We start from the raw sequence: 22,891 nt of genomic DNA, 5'->3' as shown, positions 1-22,891 counted from the left end.
GACTGACCCCTGTGGGACCCCGCTCGTCAAAGGCGCCCACTGTGATACCTCATCACGTACCATGACTCGCTGTTGCCTCCCTGTCAGGTATTCTCTGATCCATTGCCGTGCCCTTCTTGTTATATGTGCCTGATCCTCTAGCTTCTGCACTAATCTCTTCTGAGGAACTGTGTCGAAGGCCTTCTTGCAGTCCAAGAAGATGCAATCAACCCACCCCTCTCTCTCGTGTCTTACTTCTGTTACCTTGTCATAAAACTCCAGAAGGTTTGTGACACAGGATTTGCCTTCCATGAATCCGTGCTGATTGTCGTTTATAATCTTGTTCCGTTCCAGGTATTCCACCACTCTCCTGATAATCCTCTCCATGACTCTGCATACTATACACGTCAGTGACACTGTTCTATAGTTTAGTGCCTCGTTTCTGTCTCTTTTCTTAAAGATGGGGACTACATTTACCGTCTTCCATACCTCGGGTAGTTGCTGTGTGTGTGTGTTGGGGGGTATGTGTGTGTGGGGGTATGTTTGTGTTACACAATTCACCTGTGTTCTTACTGACAAACTCTCACACACACATGACATCTTGACTGTCTTCACACGACACTACCTCGACTGTGTCTTCACACGACACTACCTCGACTGTGTCTTCACACGACACTACCTCGACTGTGTCTTCACACGACACTACCTCGACTGTGTCTTCACACGACACTACCTCGACTGTGTCTTCACACGACACTACCTCGACTGTGTCTTCACACGACACTACCTCGACTGTGTCTTCACACGACACTACCTCGACTGTGTCTTCACAGGACACTACCTCGACTGTGTCTTCACACGACACTACCTCGAATGTGTCTTTACACGACACTACCTCGACTGTGTCTTCACACGACACTACCTCGCCTGTGTCTTCACACGACACTACCTCGACTGTGTCTTCACACGACACTACCTCGACTGTGTCTTCACACGACACTACCTCGACTGTGTCTTCACACGACACTACCTCGACTGTGTCTTCACACGACACTACCTCGACTGTGTCTTCACACGACACTACCTCGACTGTGTCTTTACACGACACTACCTCGACTGTGTCTTCACTGTCTCACAACGTCGTGGGATAATCAGCAGGAAACCAAGTCTAGTCGGTGCATGTCAAACCAGCAGGAGAAGTCCAGCTGGTGTGTGTCAAACAGTGGTGAACACGCTCTCTGAGGCCGTCAGGCTCAGTGAACGGTGGTGAACACTCTCTGTGGTGAATACACTCTGTCTGCGGCTGTCAGAGCAGCCCCCTACATCGGGTGTGCTGACGTCACACAGGGTACTGCCGGGTAACAACCACAGCAGCACGCAAGTAGTCAGTCAACCACCTCCCTTTATTTGTTTGATTTTGGGTTCACAACAGGTTATGTGTGTGGGTATGGGGGTGTATGTGTGTGTGGGGGGGGTATGTATGTGTGTGTGTATGTTTGAGCACTAACACACTGGCACCTGACATTGGTGTGTACACACTAGTACCAGGCACAGAGGTGGTGTACGTACTGGTACCTGACACAGGTGGTGTACATACTGGTACCTGACACAGGTGGTGTACATACTGGTACCTGACACTGGTGGTGTACATTCTGGTATCTGACACAGGTGGTATACATACTGGTACCTGACACAGGTGGTGTATATACTGGTACCTGACACAGGTGGTGTACATACTGGTACCTGACACAGGTGGTGTACATACTGGTACCTGACACAGGTGGTATACATACTGGTACCTGACACAGGTGGTGTATATACTGGTACCTGACACAGGTGGTGTACATACTGGTACCTGACACAGGTGGTGTACATACTGGTACCTGACACAGGTGGTGTACATACTGGTACCTGACACAGGTGGTGTACATACTGGTACCTGACACAGGTGGTGTACATACTGGTACCTGACACAGGTGGTGTACATACTGGTACCTGACACAGGTGGTGTACATACTGGTACCTGACACAGGTGGTGTACATACTGGTACCTGACACAGGTGGTGTACATACTGGTACCTGACACAGGTGGTGTACATACTGGTACCTGACACAGGTGGTGTACATACTGGTACCTGACACAGGTGGTGTACATACTGGTACCTGACACAGGTGGTGTACATACTGGTACCTGACACAGGTGGTGTACATACTGGTACCTGACACAGGTGGTGTACATACTGGTACCTGACACAGGTGGTGTACATACTCGTACCTGACACAGGTGGTGTACATACTGGTACCTGACACAGGTGGTGTACATATACAACCCTAAGAACTTTAACAATGCACCTCACATGAGGTACAAACTACACACTTCACGTAACGTCCTGTCCTTCCTTGTACCTCCCTGTTCTTCCTTGTACCTCCCTGTTCTTCCTTGTACCTCCCTGTTCTTTCTTGTACCTCCCTGTCCTTCCTTGTACCTCCCTCTGATTCCTTGTGCCTCCTTGTACTTCCTTGTACCTCCCTGTCCTTCCTTTTACTTTCCTGTTCTTCCTTGTACCTCCCTGTCCTTCCTTGTACCTCCCTCTGCTTCCTTGTACTTCCTTGTGCCTCCTTGTACTTCCTTGTGCCTCCCTGTCCTTCCTTGTACCTCACTGTTCTTCCTTGTACCTCCCTGTTCTTCCTTGTACCTCCCTGTTCTTCCTTGTACCTCCCTCTGCTTCCTTGTACTTCCTTGTACTTCCTTGTACTTCCTTGTACTTCCTTGTACTTCCTTGTACTTCCTTGTACTTCCTTGTACTTCCTTGTACTTCCTTGTACTTCCTTGTACTTCCTTGTACTTCCTTGTACTTCCTTGTACTTCCTTGTACCTCCCTGTCCTTCCTTGTACCTCCCTGTTCTTCCTTGTACGTCCCTGTTCTTCCTTGTACCTCCCTGTCCTTCCTTGTACCTCCCTGTCCTTCCTTGTACCTCCCTGTCCTTCCGTGTGGCTCCCTGTTCTTCCTTGTACCTCCCCGTTCTTCCTTGTACCTCCCTGTTCTTGTTTGTGCCTCCTTGTACTTCCTTGTACCTCCCTCTCCTTCCTTGTGCTTCGCTGTTCTCCCTTGTACCTCCCGGTTCTTGTTTGGGCCTCCTTGTACTTCCTTGTACCTCCCTGTCCTTCCTTGTGCTTCCCTGTACTTCATTGTACCTCCCTGTACTTCCTTGTACCTCCCTGTTCTTCCTTGTACCTCCCTGTTCTTCCTTGTACCTCCCTGTTCTTCCTTGTACCTCCCTGTTCTTCCTTGTACCTCCCTGTTCTTCCTTGTACATCCCTGTTCTTCCTTGTACCTCCCTGTTCTTCCTTGTACCTCCCTGTTCTTCCTTGTGCCTCCTTGTACTTCCTTGTACCTCTCTGTCCTTCCTTGTACCTCCCTGTTCTTCCTTGTACCTCCCTGTTCTTCCTTGTACCTCCTTGTACTTCCTTGTACCTCCCTGTCCTTCCTTGTACCTCCCTGTTCTTCCTTGTACCTCCCTGTTCCTTGTACCTCCCTGTTCTTCCTTGTGCCTCCTTGTACTTCCTTGTACCTCCTTGTCCTTCCTTGTGCCTCCCTGTTCTTCCTTGTACCTCCCTGTTCTTCCTTGTACCTCCCTGTTCTTCCTTGTACCTCCCTGTCCTTCCTTGTACCTCCCTGTTCTTCCTTGTACCTCCCTGTTCTTCCTTGTACATCCCTGTTCTTCCTTGTACCTCCCTGTTCTTCCTTGTACCTCCCTGTCCTTACTTGTACCTCCATGCTCTTCCTTGTACCTCCCTGTTCTTCCTTGTACCTCCCTGCCCTTCCTTGTACCTCCCTGTTCTTCCTTGTACCTCCCTGTTCTTCCTTGTACCTCCCTGTCCTTCCTTGTACCTCCCTGTTCTTCCTTGTACCTCCCTGTTCTTCCTTGTACCTCCCTGTCCTTCCTTGTACCTCTCTGTTCTTCCTTGTGCCTCCCTGTTCTTCCTTGTGCCTCCCTGTTCTTCCTTGTACCTCCCTGTCCTTCCTTGTACCTCCCTGTTCTTCCTTGTGCCTCCCTGTTCTTCCTTGTACCTCCCTGTTCTTCCTTGTACCTCCCTGTTCTTCCTTGTGCCTCCTTGTACTTCCTTGTACCTCCCTGTCCTTCCTTGTACCTCCCTGTTCTTCCTTGTACCTCCCTGTTCTTCCTTGTACATCCCTGTTCTTCCTTGTACCTCCCTGTTCTTCCTTGTACCTCCCTGTCCTTCCTTGTACCTCCATGTTCTTCCTTGTACCTCCCTGTTCTTCCTTGTACCTCCCTGCCCTTCCTTGTACCTCCCTGTTCTTCCTTGTACCTCCCTGTTCTTCCTTGTACATCCCTGTCCTTCCTTGTACCTCCCTGTTCTTCCTTGTACCTCCCTGTTCTTCCTTGTACCTCCCTGTCCTTCCTTGTACCTCTCTGTTCTTCCTTGTGCCTCCCTGTTCTTCCTTGTGCCTCCCTGTTCTTCCTTGTACCTCCCTGTCCTTCCTTGTACCTCCCTGTTCTTCCTTGTGCCTCCCTGTTCTTCCTTGTACCTCCCTGTTCTTCCTTGTACCTCCCTGTTCTTCCTTGTGCCTCCTTGTACTTCCTTGTACCTCCCTGTCCTTCCTTGTACCTCCCTGTTCTTCCTTGTACCTCCCTGTCCTTCCTTGCACCTCCCTGTTCTTCCTTGTGTCTCCCTGTTCTTCCTTGTACCTCCCTGTTCTTCCTTGTACCTCCCTGTTCTTCCTTGTACCTCTCTGTTCTTCCTTGTGCCTCCTTGTACTTTCTTGTACCTCCCTGTTCTTTCTTGTACCTCCCTGTTCTTCCTTGTACCTACCTGTTCTTCCTTTTGCCTCCCTGTTCTTCCTTGTACCTCCCTGTTCTTCCTTGTACCTCCCTGTTCTTCCTTGTACCTCCCTGTTCTTCCTTGTGCCTCCTTGTACATCCTTGTACCTCTCTGTTCTTCCTTGTACCTCCCTGTTCTTCATTGTACCTACCTGTTCTTCCTTGTGCCTCCCTGTTCTTCCTTGTACCTCCCTGTCCTTCCTTGTGTCTCCCTGTTCTTCCTTGTACCTCCCTGTTCTTCCTTGTACCTCCCTGTTCTTCCTTGTACCTCCTTGTACTTCCTTGTACCTCCCTGTCCTTCCTTGTACCTCCCTGTTCTTCCTTGTACCTCACTGTTCCTTGTACCTCCCTGTTCTTCCTTGTGCCTCCTTGTACTTCTTTGTACCTCCCTGTCCTTCCTTGTACCTCCCTGTCCTTCCTTGTACCTCCCTGTCCTTCCTTGTACCTCCCTGTTCTTCCTTGTACCTCCCTGTTCTTCCTTGTACCTCCCTGTCCTTCCTTGTACCTCCCTGTCCTTCCTTGTACCTCCCTGTTCTTCCTTGTGCCTCCCTGTCCTTCCTTGTACCTCCCTGTTCTTCCTTGTGCCTCCCTGTCCTTCCTTGTACCTCCCTGTTCTTCCTTGTACCTCCCTGTTCTTCCTTGTACCTCTCTGTTCTTCCTTGTGCCTCCTTGTACTTTCTTGTACCTCCCTGTTCTTTCTTGTACCTCCCTGTTCTTCCTTGTACCTACCTGTTCTTCCTTTTGCCTCCCTGTTCTTCCTTGTACCTCCCTGTTCTTCCTTGTACCTCCCTGTTCTTCCTTGTACCTCCCTGTTCTTCCTTGTGCCTCCTTGTACATCCTTGTACCTCTCTGTTCTTCCTTGTACCTCCCTGTTCTTCATTGTACCTACCTGTTCTTCCTTGTGCCTCCCTGTTCTTCCTTGTACCTCCCTGTCCTTCCTTGTGTCTCCCTGTTCTTCCTTGTACCTCCCTGTTCTTCCTTGTACCTCCCTGTTCTTCCTTGTACCTCCTTGTACTTCCTTGTACCTCCCTGTCCTTCCTTGTACCTCCCTGTTCTTCCTTGTACCTCACTGTTCCTTGTACCTCCCTGTTCTTCCTTGTGCCTCCTTGTACTTCTTTGTACCTCCCTGTCCTTCCTTGTACCTCCCTGTCCTTCCTTGTACCTCCCTGTCCTTCCTTGTACCTCCCTGTTCTTCCTTGTACCTCCCTGTTCTTCCTTGTACCTCCCTGTCCTTCCTTGTACCTCCCTGTCCTTCCTTGTACCTCCCTGTTCTTCCTTGTGCCTCCCTGTCCTTCCTTGTACCTCCCTGTTCTTCCTTGTGCCTCCCTGTCCTTCCTTGTACCTCCCTGTTCTTCCTTGTACCTCCCTGTCCTTCCTTGTGCCTACTTGTACTTCCTTGTACCTCCCTGTTCTTCTTTGTACCTCCCTGTCCTTCCTTGTACCTCCCTGTTCTTCCTTGTACCTCCCTGTTCTTGTTTGTGTCTCCTTGTACTTCCTTGTACCTCCCTGTTCTTCCTTGTACCTCCCTGTCCTTCCTTGTACCTCTCAGTTCTTCCTTGTACCTCCCTTTTCTTGTTTGTGCCTCCTTGTACCTCTCTGTTCTTCCTTGTACCTCCATGTCCTTCCTTGTACCTCCCTGTTCTTCCTTGTACCTCCCTCTTCTTCCTTGTACCTCCCTGTCCTTCATTGTACCTCCCTGTTCTTCCTTGTACCTCCCTGTTCTTGTTTGTGCCTCCTTGTACTTCCTTGTACCTCCCTGTCCTTCCTTGTGCCTCCCTGTTCTTCCTTGTACCTCCCTGTACTTCTTTGTACCTCCCTGTCCTTCCTTGTACCTCCCTGTCCTTCCTTGGTCCTCCCTGTCCTTCCTTGTACCTCCCTGTTCTTCCTTGTGCCTCCTTGTACTTCCTTGTACCTCCCTGTTCTTCCTTGTACCTCCCTGTACTTCCTTCTACCTCCCAGTCCTTCCTTGTACCTCCCTGTCCTTCCTTGTGCCTCCCTGTCCTTCCTTGTGCCTCCCTGCTCTTCCTTGTACCTCCCTGTCATTCCTTGTGCCTCCCTGTCCTTCCTTGTGCCTCCCTGTCCTTCCTTGTACCTCCCTGTCCTTCCTTGTGCCTCCCTGCTCTTCCTTGTACCTCCCTGTCCTTCCTTGTACCTCCCTGTCCTTCCTTGTGCCTCCCTGTCCTTCCTTGTGCCTCCCTGTCCTTCCTTGTGCCTCCCTGTTCTTCCTTGTGCCTCCCTGTCCTTCCTTGTGCCTCCCTGTCCTTCCTTGTACCTCCCTGTCCTTCCTTGTGCCTCCCTGTCCTTCCTTGTACCTCCCTGTCCTTCCTTGTGCCTCCCTGTCCTTCCTTGTACCTCCCTGTCCTTCCTTGTGCCTCCCTGCTCTTCCTTGTACCTCCCTGTCCTTCCTTGTGCCTCCCTGCTCTTCCTTGTACCTCCCTGTCCTTCCTTGTACCTCCCTGTTCTTCCTTGTGCCTCCCTGTCCTTCCTTGTGCCTCCCTGTCCTTCCTTGTACCTCCCTGTCCTTCCTTGTGCCTCCCTGTCCTTCCTTGTACCTCCCTGTCCTTCCTTGTGCCTCCCTGCTCTTCCTTGTGCCTCCCTGTCCTTCCTTGTACCTCCCTGTTCTTCCTTGTGCCTCCCTGTCCTTCCTTGTGCCTCCCTGTCCTTCCTTGTACCTCCCTGTCCTTCCTTGTGCCTCCCTGCTCTTCCTTGTACCTCCCTGTCCTTCCTTGTACCTCCCTGTCCTTCCTTGTGCCTCCCTGCTCTTCCTTGTACCTCCCTGTCCTTCCTTGTGCCTCCCTGTCCTTCCTTGTACCTCCCTGTCCTTCCTTGTGCCTCCCTGTCCTTCCTTGTACCTCCCTGTCCTTCCTTGTGCCTCCCTGTCCTTCCTTGTGCCTCCCTGTCCTTCCTTGTGCCTCCCTGTCCTTCCTTGTGCCTCCCTGTCCTTCCTTGTACCTCCCTGTCCTTCCTTGTGCCTCCCTGTCCTTCCTTGTGCCTCCCTGTCCTTCCTTGTGCCTCCCTGTCCTTCCTTGTACCTCCCTGTCCTTCCTTGTGCCTCCCTGCTCTTCCTTGTACCTCCCTGTCCTTCCTTGTGCCTCCCTCTCCTTCCTTGTGCCTCCCTGTCCTTCCTTGTACCTCCCTGTCCTTCCTTGTGCCTCCCTGTCCTTCCTTGTACCTCCCTGTCCTTCCTTGTGCCTCCCTGTCCTTCCTTGTACCTCCCTGTCCTTCCTTGTGCCTCCCTGTCCTTCCTTGTGCCTCCCTGTCCTTCCTTGTACCTCCCTGTCCTTCCTTGTACCTCCCTGTCCTTCCTTGTACCTCCCTGTCCTTCCTTGTACCTCCCTGTCCTTCCTTGTACCTCCCTGTCCTTCCTTGTACCTCCCTGTCCTTCCTTGTGCCTCCCTGTCCTTCCTTGTACCTCCCTGTCCTTCCTTGTACCTCCCTGTCCTTCCTTGTGCCTCCCTGTCCTTCCTTGTACCTCCATGTCCTTCCTTGTGCCTCCCTGTCCTTCCTTGTACCTCCCTGTCCTTCCTTGTGCCTCCCTGTCCTTCCTTGTGCCTCCCTGTCCTTCCTTGTACCTCCCTGTCCTTCCTTGTACCTCCCTGTCCTTCCTTGTACCTCCCTGTCCTTCCTTTTACCTCCCTGTCCTTCCTTGTACCTCCCTGTCCTTCCTTGTACCTCCCTGTCCTTCCTTGTGCCTCCCTGTCCTTCCTTGTACCTCCCTGTCCTTCCTTGTACCTCCCTGTCCTTCCTTGTGCCTCCCTGCTCTTCCTTGTACCTCCCTGTCCTTCCTTGTGCCTCCCTGTCCTTCCTTGTACCTCCCTGTCCTTCCTTGTGCCTCCCTGTCCTTCCTTGTACCTCCCTGTCCTTCCTTGTGCCTCCCTGTCCTTCCTTGTACCTCCCTGCTCTTCCTTGTACCTCCCTGTCCTTCCTTGTACCTCCCTGTCCTTCCTTGTACCTCCCTGTCCTTCCTTGTACCTCCCTGTCCTTCCTTGTGCCTCCCTGCTCTTCCTTGTACCTCCCTGTCCTTCCTTGTGCCTCCCTGTCCTTCCTTGTACCTCCCTGTCCTTCCTTGTACCTCCCTGTCCTTCCTTGTGCCTCCCTGCTCTTCCTTGTACCTCCCTGTCCTTCCTTGTACCTCCCTGTCCTTCCTTGTGCCTCCCTGTCCTTCCTTGTACCTCCCTGTCCTTCCTTGTACCTCCCTGTCCTTCCTTGTACCTCCCTGCTCTTCCTTGTACCTCCCTGTCCTTTTTTGTGCCTCCCTGTCCTTCCTTGTGCCTCCCTGTCCTTCCTTGTGCCTCCCTGTCCTTCCTTGTGCCTCCCTGTCCTTCCTTGTACCTCCCTGTCCTTCCTTGTACCTCCCTGTCCTTCCTTGTGCCTCCCTGTCCTTCCTTGTACCTCCCTGTCCTTCCTTGTACCTCCCTGTCCTTCCTTGTACCTCCCTGTCCTTCCTTGTGCCTCCCTGCTCTTCCTTGTACCTCCCTGTCCTTCCTTGTACCTCCCTGTCCTTCCTTGTACCTCCCTGTCCTTCCTTGTACCTCCCTGTCCTTCCTTGTACCTCCCTGTCCTTCCTTGTACCTCCCTGTCCTTCCTTGTGCCTCCCTGCTCTTCCTTGTACCTCCCTGTCCTTCCTTGTGCCTCCCTGCTCTTCCTTGTACCTCCCTGTCCTTCCTTGTGCCTCCCTGCTCTTCCTTGTGCCTCCCTGTCCTTCCTTGTGCCTCCCTGCTCTTCCTTGTACCTCCCTGTCCTTCCTTGTACCTCCCTGCTCTTCCTTGTACCTCCCTGTCCTTCCTTGTACCTCCCTGTCCTTCCTTGTGCCTCCCTGTCCTTCCTTGTACCTCCCTGTCCTTCCTTGTACCTCCCTGTCCTTCCTTGTACCTCCCTGTCCTTCCTTGTACCTCCCTGTCCTTCCTTGTGCCTCCCTGCTCTTCCTTGTACCTCCCTGTCCTTCCTTGTGCCTCCCTGTCCTTCCTTGTGCCTCCCTGCTCTTCCTTGTACCTCCCTGTCCTTCCTTGTGCCTCCCTGCTCTTCCTTGTACCTCCCTGTCCTTCCTTGTGCCTCCCTGCTCTTCCTTGTACCTCCCTGTCCTTCCTTGTGCCTCCCTGTCCTTCCTTGTGCCTCCATGTCCTTCCTTGTACCTCCCTGCTCTTCCTTGTACCTCCCTGTCCTTCCTTGTGCCTCCCTGTCCTTCCTTGTGCCTCCCTGTCCTTCCTTGTGCCTCCCTGTCCTTCCTTGTGCCTCCCTGTCCTTCCTTGTGCCTCCCTGTCCTTCCTTGTGCCTCCCTGCTCTTCCTTGTACCTCCCTGTCCTTCCTTGTGCCTCCCTGCTCTTCCTTGTACCTCCCTGTCCTTCCTTGTGCCTCCCTGCTCTTCCTTGTACCTCCCTGTCCTTCCTTGTGCCTCCCTGCTCTTCCTTGTACCTCCCTGTCCTTCCTTGTGCCTCCCTGTCCTTCCTTGTGCCTCCCTGTCCTTCCTTGTACCTCCCTGCTCTTCCTTGTACCTCCCTGTCCTTCCTTGTGCCTCCCTGTCCTTCCTTGTGCCTCCCTGTCCTTCCTTGTACCTCCCTGTCCTTCCTTGTACCTCCCTGTCCTTCCTTGTGCCTCCCTGTCCTTCCTTGTACCTCCCTGTCCTTCCTTGTGCCTCCCTGTCCTTCCTTGTACCTCCCTGTCCTTCCTTGTGCCTCCCTGTCCTTCCTTGTGCCTCCCTGCTCTTCCTTGTGCCTCCCTGTCCTTCCTTGTGCCTCCCTGTCCTTCCTTGTGCCTCCCTGCTCTTCCTTGTACCTCCCTGTCCTTCCTTGTGCCTCCCTGTCCTTCCTTGTGCCTCCCTGCTCTTCCTTGTACCTCCCTGTCCTTCCTTGTGCCTCCCTGCTCTTCCTTGTACCTCCCTGTCCTTCCGTGTGCCTCCCTGTCCTTCCTTGTACCTCCCTGTCCTTCCTTGTACCTCCCTGTCCTTCCTTGTACCTCCCTGTCCTTCCTTGTGCCTCCCTGCTCTTCCTTGTACCTCCCTGTCCTTCCTTGTGCCTCCCTGTCCTTCCTTGTACCTCCCTGCTCTTCCTTGTGCCTCCCTGTCCTTCCTTGTGCCTCCCTGTCCTTCCTTGTACCTCCCTGTCCTTCCTTGTACCTCCCTGTCCTTCCTTGTACCTCCCTGCTCTTCCTTGTACCTCCCTGTCCTTCCTTGTGCCTCCCTGCTCTTCCTTGTACCTCCCTGTCCTTCCTTGTGCCTCCCTGTCCTTCCTTGTACCTCCCTGTCCTTCCTTGTACCTCCCTGTCCTTCCTTGTACCTCCCTGTCCTTCCTTGTACCTCCCTGCTCTTCCTTGTACCTCCCTGTCCTTCCTTGTACCTCCCTGTCCTTCCTTGTACCTCCCTGTCCTTCCTTGTACCTCCCTGTCCTTCCTTGTACCTCCCTGTCCTTCCTTGTGCCTCCCTGCTCTTCCTTGTACCTCCCTGTCCTTCCTTGTGCCTCCCTGTCCTTCCTTGTACCTCCCTGTCCTTCCTTGTACCTCCCTGTCCTTCCTTGTGCCTCCCTGTCCTTCCTTGTGCCTCCCTGCTCTTCCTTGTGCCTCCCTGTCCTTCCTTGTACCTCCCTGTCCTTCCTTGTACCTCCCTGTCCTTCCTTGTACCTCCCTGTCCTTCCTTGTGCCTCCCTGTCCTTCCTTGTGCCTCCCTGCTCTTCCTTGTGCCTCCCTGTCCTTCCTTGTGCCTCCCTGTCCTTCCTTGTGCCTCCCTGTCCTTCCTTGTGCCTCCCTGTCCTTCCTTGTGCCTCCCTGTCCTTCCTTGTACCTCCCTGTCCTTCCTTGTACCTCCCTGTCCTTCCTTGTACCTCCCTGTCCTTCCTTGTACCTCCCTGTCCTTCCTTGTGCCTCCCTGTCCTTCCTTGTGCCTCCCTGTCCTTCCTTGTGCCTCCCTGCTCTTCCTTGTGCCTCCCTGTCCTTCCTTGTGCCTCCCTGTCCTTCCTTGTGCCTCCCTGTCCTTCGTTGTGCCTCCCTGTCCTTCCTTGTGCCTCCCTGTCCTTCCTTGTACCTCCCTGTCCTTCCTTGTGCCTCCCTGTCCTTCCTTGTGCCTCCCTGTCCTTCCTTGTGCCTCCCTGTCCTTCCTTGTGCCTCCCTGCTCTTCCTTGTGCCTCCCTGTCCTTCCTTGTGCCTCCCTGTCCTTCCTTGTGCGTCCCTGTCCTTCCTTGTGCCTCCCTGTCCTTCCTTGTGCCTCCCTGTCCTTCCTTGTGCCTCCCTGTCCTTCCTTGTGCCTCCCTGTCCTTCCTTGTGCCTCCCTGTCCTTCCTTGTACCTCCCTGTCCTTCCTTGTGCCTCCCTGCTCTTCCTTGTGCCTCCCTGTCCTTCCTTGTGCCTCCCTGCTCTTCCTTGTACCTCCCTGTCCTTCCTTGTGCCTCCCTGTCCTTCCTTGTACCTCCCTGTCCTTCCTTGTGCCTCCCTGTCCTTCCTTGTGCCTCCCTGCTCTTCCTTGTGCCTCCCTGTCCTTCCTTGTGCCTCCCTGTTCTTCCTTGTACCTCCCTGTCCTTCCTTGTGCCTCCCTGTCCTTCCTTGTACCTCCCTGTTCTTCCTTGTACCTCCCTGTCCTTCCTTGTGCCTCCCTGTCCTTCCTTGTACCTCCCTGTCCTTCCTTGTACGTCCCTGTCCTTCCTTGTGCCTCCCTGTCCTTCCTTGTGCCTCCCTGTCCTTCCTTGTACCTCCCTGTACTTCCTTGTACCTCCCTGTACTTCCTTGTACCTCCCTGTACTTCCTTGTACCTCCCTGTACTTCCTTGTACCTCCCTGTACTTCCTTGTACCTCCCTGTACTTCCTTGTACCTCCCTGTCCTTCCTTGTACGTCCCTGTGCTTCCTTGTACCTCCCTGTACTTTCTTGTACCTCCCTGTTCTTCCTTGTACCTCCCTGTCCTTCCTTGTACCTCCCTGTCCTTCCTTGTACGTCCCTGTGCTTCCTTGTACCTCCCTGTACTTCCTTGTACCTCCCTGTACTTCCTTGTACCTCCCTGTACTTCCTTGTACCTCCCTGTACTTCCTTGTACCTCCCTGTCCTTCCTTGTACCTCCCTGTCCTTCCTTGTACGTCCCTGTGCTTCCTTGTACCTCCCTGTACTTCCTTGTACCTCCCTGTACTTCCTTGTACCTCCCTGTACTTCCTTGTACCTCCCTGTACTTCCTTGTACCTCCCTGTACTTCCTTGTACCTCCCTGTACTTCCTTGTACCTCCCTGTACTTCCTTGTACCTCCCTGTACTTCCTTGTACCTCCCTGTACTTCCTTGTACCTCCCTGTACTTTCTTGCATATTATCTTTAAATCTCTAAATGTAATATTTAGTGTGTTTGAAGTACGTTTGTTTGCAGTGTTCTTTGTTTGTAGTGCTGTTTGTCTTGTTAATAAAAGTTCATGTCTATATTTTTGTCCTGTTTATGTGTGTACGTATATTTTGCTGTACGTATGTATGCTGTATCCTCCACTTTACCTCCATAGTGTACGTCCATAATGTACGTCCATAGTGTACGTCCATAGTGTACGTCCATAGTGTACGTCCATAATGTACGTCCATAATGTACGTCCATAGTGTACGTCCGTAGTGTACGTCCATAGTGTACGTCCATAGTGTACGTCCGTAATGTACGTCCATAATGTACGTCCATAGTGTACGTCCATAGTGTACGTCCATAGCGTACCTTCGGAGTGTACTTTCAGAGTGTACCTCCAAAGTGTACCTTGGGATATGTGGAGGTCTAGAGTCCAGCTGAGTCCCCCACCCCACTCTGTGGTTCCTGGGGAGCTATTGAGGGGAAGGTCTGATGTTGTCATAGCAACTGCTGTGTGCTCTGATGAGGGGAACTGCTGATGTTGTCATAGCAACTGTTGTAGTCTCTGGTGAGAGGACCTGCTGATGTTGTCATAGCAACTGCTATAGTCTCTGGTGAGAGGAACTGCTGATGTTGTCATAGCAACTGCTATAGTCTCTGGTGAGAGGAACTGCTGATATTGTCATAGCAACTGCTGTAGTCTGGTGAGAGGACCTGCTGATGTTGTCATAGCAACTGCTATAGTCTCTGGTGAGAGGAACTGCTGATATTGTCATAGCAACTGCTGTAGTCTGGTGAGAGGACCTGCTGATGTTGTCATAGCAACTGCTATAGTCTCTGGTGAGAGGAACTGCTGATGTTGTCATAGCAACTGCTGTAGTCTCTGGTGAGAGGAACTGCTGATGTTGTCCTAGCAACTGCTGTGTGCTCTGCTGAGAGGAACTGCTGTTCTGAATGGCTTCAAAATTGTCACATATGCGGGTTAACCTGGAATGGTCTGCCTCGCCAATGAATGTTTAACTGACATCACAGATTTACATATTTGAGGGCGATGTGTAATGTGGAAATTATGCGGAAAATTCCGAGCATAGAATTTAGAAGACGTTGTTGAGTTTCCAGACATATGACTCAGAGAGTTGAGGAGGGAGGCTGAGGTGGTGTTGACATTTAGAGAGGATGAAGCAAAACAGGAGGACCAAGAAGGTGCATAAATATGGAGTGGAAAAGTTAGAAGGGGAGAGTAAAGGAGCTTTTAAGTATTAGGGGCCTGAACATCCAACAAACTTGTGTGGCCGTGTTCAATTGGAGTGAGTGGACACAAGCTTGTTTTTATGGGTTCAGGTGCTGTTGGAGTGTGAGCATGGTAACGTTTATGAAAATCGTCAGGAAAACTAGTTGGCCGCACTAGAGTCCTGGAGGTGGGAAGCTCAGTCCATAACATGTGTGTGTTTGTCCATAACATAACAAAAAAGGCACAATACCGTGACTGGAACGATACACAAATAACCCGCACATAAAAGAGAGAAGCTTACGACGACGTTTCGGTCCGACTTGGACCATTGACAAAGTCACACTCAGTGTGACTGTCAATGGTCCAAGTCGGACCGAAACGTCGTCGTAAGCTTCTCTCTTTTATGTGCGGGTTATTTGTGTAGTGTCCATAACATGTGATTGTCCATAACATTGTGTGTGTCCATAACATGTGTGTGTGTGTGTCCATAACATGTGTGTGTGTGTGTCCATAACATGTGTGTGTCCATAACATTGTGTGTGTGTCCATAACATGTGTGTGTCCATAACATTGTGTGTGCCATAACATGTGTGTGTGTGTCCATAACATGTGTGTGTCCATAACATTGTGTGTGTCCATAATATGTGTGTGTGTCCATAACGTATGTGTGTGTCCATAAATGTGGGTGTCCATAACATTTGAGTGTGTCCATAACGTGTGTGTCCATAACGTGTGTCCATAACATTGTGTGTGTGTCCGTAACATTGTGTGTGTCTTTAACATTGTGTGTGTCCATAACATTGTATGTGTCCATAACATTGTGTGTGCCCATAACATTGTGTGTGTCCATAACATTGTGTGTCCATAACATGTGTGTGTCCATAACATTGTGTGTGTTTCCATAACATTGTGTGTGTCCATAACATTGTGTGTGTCCATAACATGTGTGTGTGTCCATAACATTGTGTGTCCATAACATTGTGTGTGTGTCCATAACATTGTGTGTGTGTCCATAACATTGTGTGTGTCCATAATATTGTGTGTGTGTCCATAACATTATGTGTGTCCAAAACATTGTGTGTGTGTCCATAACATTGTGTGTGTCCATAACATTGTGTGTCTCCATAATATTGTGTGTGTCCAAAACATTGTGTGTGTGTCCATAACATTGTGTGTGTCCAGAACATGTGTGTGTCCATAACATTGTGTGTGTCCATAACATTGTTTGTGTCCATAACATTGTTTGTGTCCATAACATGTGTGTGTCCATAACATTGTGTGTGTCCATAACATTGTGTGTGTGTCCATAACATTGTGTGTGTCCATAACATTGTTTGTGTCCATAACATGTGTGTGTCCATAACATTGTGTGTGTCCATAACATTGTGTGTGTGTCCATAACATTGTGTGTGTCCATAACATTATGTGTGTGTCCATAACATTGTTTGTGTCCATAACATGTGTGTGTCCATAACATTGTGTGTGTCCATAACATTGTGTGTGTGTCCATAACATTGTGTGTGTCCATAACATTATGTGTGTGTCCATAACATTGTGTGGGTGTCCATAACATTGTGTGTGTGTCCATAACATTGTGTGTATCCATAACATGTGTGTGTGTCCATAACATTGTGTGTGTGTCCATAACATTGTGTGTGTCCATAACATTGTGTGTGTCCATAACATGTGTGTGTGTCCATAACATTGTGTGTGTCATTAACATTGTGTGTGTCTATAACATGTGTGTGTGTCCATAACATTGTGTGTGTGAACAAAACATTGTGTGTGTCCATAACATTGTGTGTGTGTCCATAACATTGTGTGTGTCCATAACATTGTGTGTGTCCATAACATTGTGTGTGTGTCCATAACATGTGTGTGTGTCCATAACATTGTGTGTGTGTCCATAACATTTTTTGTGTGTCCATAACATTGTGTGTGTCCATAACATGTGTGTGTGTCCATAACTTTGTGTGTGTGTCCATAACATTGTGTGTGTCCATAACATGTGTGTGTGTCCATAAAATTGTGTCCATAACATTGTGTGTGTGTCCATAACATGTGTGTGTCCATAACATTGTGTGTGTGTCCATAACATTGTGTGTGTCCATAACATTGTGTGTGTCCATAACATTGTGTGTGTGTCCATAACATGTGTGTGTCCATAACATTGTGTGTGTGTCCATAACATTGTGTGTGTGTCCATAACATTGTGTGTCCATAACATTGTGTGTGTGTGTCCATAACATTGTGTGTGTGTCCATAACATTGTGTGTGTGTCCATAACATTGTGTGGGTGTCCATAACATTGTGTGTGTGTCCATAACATTGTGTGTCCATAACATTGTGTGTGTCCATAACATTATGTGTGTCCATAACATGTGTGTGTCCATAACATTGTGTGTGTCCATAACGTGTGTGTCAATAACATTGTGTGTGTCCATAACATTGTGTGTGTCCATAACATTGTGTGTGTCCATAACATTGTGTGTGTGTCCATAACATGTGTGTCCATAACATTGTGTGTGTCCATAACATTGTGTGTGTCCATAACATTGTGTGTGTGTCCATAACATGTGTGTCCATAACATTGTGTGTGTCCATAACATTTTGTGTGTCCATAACATTGTGTGTGTGTCCATAACATGTGTGTGTCCATAACGTGTGTGTGTCCATAACATTGTGTGTGTCCATAACATTGTGTGTGTCCATAACATGTGTGTGTCCATAACATTGTGTGTGTCCATAACTGTGTTTGTCCATAACATTGTGTGTGTCCATAACATGTGTGTGTCCATAACATTGTGTGTGTCCATAACATTGTGTGTGTCCATAACTGTGTTTGTCCATAACATTGTGTGTGTCCATAACATGTGTGTGTCTATAACATTGTGTGTGTCCATAACATTGTGTGTGTCTATAACATTGTGTGTGTCCATAACATTGTGTGTGTCCATAACATTGTGTGGGTATCCATAACATTGCGTGTGTGTCCATAACATTGTGTGTGTCCATAACATTGTGTGTGCCCATAACATTGTGTGTGTCCATAACATTGTGTGTGTCCATAACATTGTGTGTGTGTCCATAACATTGTGTGTGTGTCCATAACATTGTGTGTGTGTGTCCATAACATTGTGTGCGTCCATAACATTGTGTGTGTGTGTCCATAACATTGTGTGTGTGTCCATAACATTGTGTGTGTCCATAACATTGTGTGCGTCCATAACATTGTGTGTGTGTGTCCATAACATTATGTGTGTGTCCATAACATTGTGTGTGTGTCCATAACATTGTGTGTGTGTCCATAACATTGTTTGTGTGTCCATAACATTGTGTGTGTCCATAACATTGTGTGTGTGTCCATAACATTATGTGTGTGTCCATAACATTGTGTGTGTCCATAACATTGTGTGTGTGTCCATAACATTGTGTGTGTGTCCATAACATTGTGTGTGTGTCCATAACATTGTTTGTGTGTCCATAACTTTGTGTGTGTGTCCATAACATTGTGTGTGTCCATAATATTGTGTGTGTCCGTAACATTGTGTGTGTGTCCATAACATTGTGTGTGTCCATAATATTGTGTGTGTCCGTAACATTGTGTGTGTGTCCATAACATTGTGTGTCTGTCCATAACATTGTGTGTTTGTCCATAACATTGTGTGTGTCCATAACATTGTGTGTGTGTCCAGAACATTGTGTGTGTGTCCATAACATTGTGTGTGTCCATAACATTGTGTGTGTCCATAACATTGTGTGTGTCCATAACATTGTGTGTGTGTCCATAACATTGTGTGTGTGTCCATAACATTGTGTGTGTGTCCATAACATTGTGTGTGAGTCTGTAACATTGTGTGTGTGTCCATAACATTGTGTGTGTCCATAACATTGTGTGTGTCCATAACATTGTGTGTGTTTCCCTAACATTGTGTGTCCATAACATTGTGTGTGAGTCTGTAACATTGTGTGTGTGTCCATAACATTGTGTGTGTGTCCCTAACATTGTGTGTCCATAGCATTGTGTGTGTCCATAACATTGTGTGTGTTTCCCTAACATTGTGTGTCCATAACATTGTGTGTGAGTCTGTAACATTGTGTGTGTGTCCATAACATTGTGTGTGTGTCCCTAACATTGTGTGTCCATAGCATTGTGTGTGTCCATAACATTGTGTGTGTGTCCCTAACATTGTGTGTCCATAACATTGTGTGTGAGTCTGTAACATTGTGTGTATGTCCATAACATTGTGTGTGTCCATAACATTGTGTGTGTGTGTGTGTGTGTGTGTGTCCATAACATTGTGTGTGTGTGTGTGTGTTCATAACGTGTATGTCCATAGCATGAGTGTTTGTGTGTGTTGTTTGTGTTGTCTTGTTTGTGTGTTGTCTTGTTTGTTTGTTGTCTTGTTTGTGTGTTGTTTGTGTGTGTTGTCTTGTTTGTGTGTTGTGCTGTTTGTGTTGTGTTGTTTATGTGTTGTGTTGTTTGTGTGTGTTGTCTTTTTTGTGTGTTGTCTTGTTTGTGTTGTCTTGTTTGTGTGTTGTTTGTGTTTGTTGTCTTGTTTTGCGTTGTTTGTGTGCGTTGTCTTGTTTGTGCGTTGTGCTTTTTTGTTGTATTGTTTGTGTGTTGTATTGTTTGTGTGTGTTCTGTTTGTGTGTTATGTTGTTTGTGTTGTCTTGTTTGTGTGTGTTGTTTTGTTTGTGTGTTTTTTGTGTGTGTTGTATCGTTTGTGTGTGTTGTCTTGTTTGTGTGTTGTGTTGTTTGTGTGTTGTGTTGTTTGTGTGTTGTGTTGTTTGTGTGTTGTGTTGTTTGTGTGTTGTGTTGTTTGTGTGTTGTGTTGTTTGTGTGTTGTGTTGTTTGTATGTTGTGTTGTTTGTGTTGTGTTGTTTGTGTGTTGTCTTGTTTGTGTGTTGTGTTGTTTGTGTGTTGTGTTGTTTGTATGTTGTGTTGTTTGTGTGTTGTGTTGTTTGTGTGTTGTCTTGTTTGTGTGTTGTGTTGTTTGTGTGTTGTGTTGTTTGTATGTTGTGTTGTTTGTGTGTTGTGTTGTTTGTGTGTGCTGGTTGTGTGTTGTGTTTGTTGTGGGTCGCATCCCGAAGAGCCCTCGGTGAAGCCCTCGGTGAAGCCCTCGGTGAAGTCCTGCAGTGGTAATAAGTCACATTGCTTTGCTATGTTATGTTATCCTAGATTACTAATCCTCCTCGGGTTATCCTGGGTTACTAACCCTCCCTGGGTTATCCTAGATTACTAACCCTCCTGGGTTATCCTGGGTTACTAACCCTGCCTGGGTTATCCTGGTTTACTAACCCTCCCTGGGTGATCTTGGGTTACTAACCCTCTCTGGGCTATCCTGGTTTATTAACCCTCCCTGTGTTATCCTGATTTACTAACCCTCCCTTTGTTTTCCTGGGTTACTAACCCTCCCTGGGTTATCCTGGTTTACTAACCCTCCCTGGGTTATCCTGGTTTACTAACCCTCTCTGGGTTATTCTGGGTTACTAACCCTCCCTGGGTTATCTTGGGTTACTAACCCTCTCTGGGTTATTCTGGGTTACTAACCCTCCCTGGGTTATCTTGGGTTACTATTCCTCCCTGGGTTATCTTGGGTTACTAACCCTCCCTGTTTTATCTTGGGTTACTAACCCTCTCTGGGTTATTCTGGGCTACTAACCCTCCCTGGGTTATCTTGGGTTACTGTTCCTCCCTTGGTTATCTTGGGTTACTATTCCTCCCTGGGTTATCTTGGGTTACTAACCCTCTCTGGGTTATTCTGAGTTACTAACCCTCCCTGGGTTATCTTGGGCTACTAACCCTCCCTGGGTTATCTTGGGTTGCTAACCCTCCCTGGGTTATTCTGGGTTACTAACCCTCCATGGGTTATTCTGGGTTACTAACCCTTGTGGGTTTATCAGAACAAGTGTCCCACTATAGTGTAAATTATCGCTGACAAGGTAAATATTGTATAATTCCCGGTTAAGTCATCATAATGCTCGCTTTATGTGACAGTAACACCTGTGTGACTTCTTGTGACCTCGTGTGACCTCTGTAACCTCGTGAACAGTGTAAAAAAATATAGATATTTACAACCAGGTACATTAAAATCTACCTGTTCGTAAATGTCAGGGATGCTTCCCACACGTGAAAGAGGTGTAACAGCTGAGGACATTTGAGGAGACGTTTAGCCACGGGTGACTTCACTGGAGCCTCTGTTCGCGAAATGTTTTCGTTGGTAAATATCCTGAATTACCCTTTTAAAATTGACTTTCCTGCTGGAAAACTGGTTTTGAACAGGTTTTATTCACTGTGAGTCTCGCTGCGGCCGGTGCCCAGATCTTCAAGTGGGCTGGCTGGGTGTCTGGCTGGCTGTGCGTCTGGCTAGCTTGGTGTCTAACTGGCTGGGTGTCTGACTAGCTAGGTGTCTTGCTGGTTGATGGACTAGCTGGGTGTCTAGCTGGCTGGGTGACTGGCTGGCTGGGTGTCTCGCTGGCTGGGTGTCTGGCTGGCTCTCTGCGTGACTGGCCGGCTGGTTGGCTGTCTGGCTGGCCACGCCACAACATGCAACATAGAAAATGTAACTTTCGTAACCACTAACTTGCCTAAAAGTTAACATCAGCCTCCGTCTCTTGTGGAAACGTGACCGTCTTGTTCGTATTAACTCCCAAAGGTTAGTGACCCTCTATAACCCAATAAAGCCAGTCTTTGTAAACCAATAAAACCAGTCGTTTTACCACCGGAGTGCCTTCACATCCTCCCCTCCAGGATGCGACCCATACCAGTCGCCTGAGACCCAAGTAATACGTGCTTACTGCTGGGTGAACAGGAGAAGCAGGTGTAAGGGTAACATGCCCAGCGTTGTCGCTCGACCCCGTCCCTCTGGGTGTGAGCTGAAGCCGCTATCAAGTGAACCAGGAACGTACAGGAAGTGTGTTGCTGGATCACTGGAAAAGAGAGATCCAGGAGGACTGAGAGGAAATACAGCACCTGACAGTGATCCTCCTACCATTTCTTACACTTTTTGCAAAATTATATAAATCGTATATATGTATATATATATATATATATATATATATATATATATATATATATATATATATATATATATATATATATATATATATATATATATATATATATATATATATATATATATATATTTATATATATATATATATATATATATATATATATATATATATATATATATATATATATATATATATATATATATATATATATATATATATATATATATATATATATATATATATATATATGCAATAAGATCACAGTAAACAGGTGATTTCAGAATATGCAAAACAACCACTCTGAAAGAATAGAGAAATTCCAAGCGCTTTCGTGACTACTCACATTATCAAGGAACTATGATAGTAAAGCATCCAAGGAAGCTATATAAGGGGTCTGGCCAGCCCCTCACTATCAGATCCCACAACGGTTAAACACCTGACGCGCGCCGGCCCAACTGGACAGGTCCTTTGCACAACCACCAACAAACTATTCTACCCAAGAAAATTTTTAAAATTATTATTTGTCCAGTGTATTATTAAATTCTTCGCAAATTCTATTAATTATAAATGGATCTAATTTATATAAACCAAAGGAAATATTCATATTATTGTCAAAACTGCTTTTTATGAAACAAGATTCAATTATATTCCTGTCGACCATGGACTTGCTTGGAATTTCTCTATTCTTTCAGAGTGGTTGTTTTGCATATATATATATATATATATATATATATATATATATATATATATATATATATATATATATATATATATATATATATATATATATATATATATATATATATATATATATATATATATATGTATGTATACGTATATATATATATATATATATATATATATATATATATATATATATATATATATATATATATATATATATATATATATACATATATATTTTTTTTTCAACAAGTCGGCCGTCTCCCACCGAGGCAGGGTGACCCAAAAAAGAAAGAAAATCCCCAAAAAGAAAATACGTTCATCATCATTCAACACTTTCACCACACTCACACGTAATCACTGTTTTTGCAGAGGTGCTCAGAATACAACAGTTTAGAAGCATATACGTATAAAGATACACAACATATCCCTCCAAACTGCCAATATCCCAAACCCCTCCTTTAAAGTGCAGGCATTGTACTTCCCATTTCCAGGACTCAAGTCCGACTATATGAAAATAACCGGTTTCCCTGAATCCCTTCACTAAATATTACCCTGCTCACAGTCCAACAGATCGTCAGGTCCCAAATACCATTCGTCTCCATTCACTCCTATCTAACACGCTCACGCACGCTTGCTGTAAGTCCAAGCCCCTCGCCCCTCGCCCCTCTCTCCAACCCTTTTGAGGACGACCCCTACCCCGCCTTCCTTCCCCTGTAGATTCATATGCTTTCCATGTCATTCTAATTTGATCTATTCTCTCTAAATGACCAAACCACCTCAACAACCCCTCTTCAGCCCTCTGACTAATACTTTTATTAACTCCACACCTTCTCCTAATTTC

This window comes from Cherax quadricarinatus, chromosome 14, assembly GCF_038502225.1.
Source record: "Cherax quadricarinatus isolate ZL_2023a chromosome 14, ASM3850222v1, whole genome shotgun sequence".
NCBI classification, from domain to species: Eukaryota; Metazoa; Arthropoda; class Malacostraca; order Decapoda; family Parastacidae; genus Cherax; species Cherax quadricarinatus.
This window is presented reverse-complemented; position numbering follows the sequence as displayed.